Consider the following 2431-nt stretch of genomic DNA (forward strand, 5'->3'; position numbering starts at 1 on the left):
TTTCGTCTTGACTCTCCGGTAGAAACTTTGGGGCACTCTTCGAAGTTCTTTGTGTTGGTTCGAATGGATGGATCTGAGATTGTGTGATGCATATCGTATAATCAAACCCATGGATACTTGTGGTGACATTGGAGTATCTAGGTGACATTGGGGTTTTGTTTGATGTGTATCTTAAGGTGTTATTTTAGTACGAACTCTAGGGCTGTTTGTGACACTTACAGGAATTGCCCAATAGATCGATGAGAAAAAATAACTTTGAGGTGGTTTCGTACCCTACAATAATCTCTTCGTTTGTTCTCTGCTATTAGTGACTTTGGAGTGACTCTTCATTGCACGTTGAGGGATTGTTATATGATCTAATTATGTTATCACTGTTGAGAGAACATGCACTAGCGAAAGTATGAACCCTAGGCCTTGTTTCCAAGCATTGCAATACCGTTTTCACTCACTTTTGTTACTTGTTACCTTGCTGTTTTTTATATTTTTAGACTATAAAAACCTATATCTACAATCCATATTGCACTTGTATCACCATCTCTTCACTGAACTAGTGCACCTATACAATTTACCATTGTATTGGGTGTGTTGGGGACACAAGATACTCTTTGTTATTTGGTTGCAGGGTTGTTTGAGAGAGACCATCTTCATCCTACGCCTCGCACGCATTGATAAACCTTAGGTCATCCACTTGAGCGAAATTTGCTACTATCCTACAAAACACTACACTTGGAGGCCCAACAATGTCTACAAGGATAATGTTGCGTAGTAGACATCAAGCTATTTCCTGGCGCCGTTGCCGGGAGGCTAGGTAAGGGCACTAAAACCCCGTCAACTAAGCTCTTTTCTGGCGCCGTTGCTGGGGAGGTTAGCGCTTTTAGGTATATATTTAGATCTCGCAGTCGAATTTTTTAGTTTCTTGTTTTATCACTAGTTTATTCTTTAAAAGAAAACTAAAAAAAGGAATTGATGTTGCCTGATGTGCTTCATCTTTTTAATGTCTTTCATGAAAATAAGGATTCCGATAATTGTGCCAAAGTGTTAGAAGAAGAATGCATTAAAATGTTTGGCACTAAATCTTTGAATGATGAGCGTGATTGAAATGTTATTAGTATGAATTCTTTGAATATCCATGATGCTAATGATATGCAAAGCCATAAGCTTCGGGATGCTATGTTTGGTAAAGATGATATTTTTAGTCCCCCAAGTTTTGATGAGCAGATTTATTATGATGATAGCATGCCTCCTATTTATGTTGATTATGTTGATGAAAGTGGGTTTGGAAGAGTGCCAACTTTAGGAAGTAATGATCCCACTGTTTTGGAGGGTGTTGAATCTTATTGTTATAATAATAAAAGTGGATTTGGAGAGGCCATGACTTTATATAGTAATGATTCCACTATTTTGGAAGAGGTTCCAATTGATTATCAGAACAAAGTTGCTATCTATGATGATTATTGTGATGACATGTATGCAATAAAGAGTAATGATAACCATGAAACTTTTCATCACTATTTTAATTTTCACTTGGATTATGCCTCACATGATAGTTATTTTGTTGAGTTTGCTCCCACTACAATGAATGAGAAGAATTTTTCTTATGTGGAGAGTAATAAAATTGCTATGCTTGTAGATCATGAAAAGATTGATTTGTGTGATAGTTATATTGTTCGATTCATTCATGATGCTACTGAAAATTATTATGAGAACGGAACATATGCTTCTACATGTCAGTGCAACAAACCTTGGGTATTTCGCCCATACTGTGCACAGGCACGGGAACAAGATTGAAGCACCACCCCAAGTCAGAATACAACGACCTAAGAGATTCAGAGGACCAACATGCAGATCAGAGGGACCAAGATCAAGCCAAGGAAGCAAGATATTGTAAGAGAAAAGCATCCCTTGCCGGGCAGGCGAGCACGGCAAGGAGCAAGGCCACCCCCGGAAGCAGACAACCAAAGCACCCCGGGAAGGTTAGCCGGGGCTCACGAAGGCAGAACCGCCTCACCAACCACTCCACCACGACCCACGTGATAGATCAATGTGGTGTCAAGCCGCAAAGTAATTAAGTGACAAACATTCGCCACATGGCAGTCGTTTCCTACAGAAGAAACCAATAGATGACACATGTCCTGCGATGTGTTAAGAGAACAATCGCAGAGCTGGCAAGATAGACCGGCAAGCCTTGCCGGGCAACCAAAGATGTGACATGAGGTAGTGCATTTAATGTGCCCTGTCAACCCACAGAGTTAGGTATGATAGCACTATTTGCCATCTTATCAGTGCATAATGACTACTATGCCACTGTGGTTACGCCTTGATCAATAAAAGGAGGCCCATGGCAACCGTAGAAAGGGTTAGAAGGTTTGATAACTCACAAATCCATACGCGCGTAGTCGTTGCTGCCTGAGGCAACCCCTGCCGGGCAAGT

The sequence above is a fragment of the Triticum urartu genome, chromosome 3, assembly GCF_003073215.2.
Source record: "Triticum urartu cultivar G1812 chromosome 3, Tu2.1, whole genome shotgun sequence".
NCBI classification, from domain to species: Eukaryota; Viridiplantae; Streptophyta; class Magnoliopsida; order Poales; family Poaceae; genus Triticum; species Triticum urartu.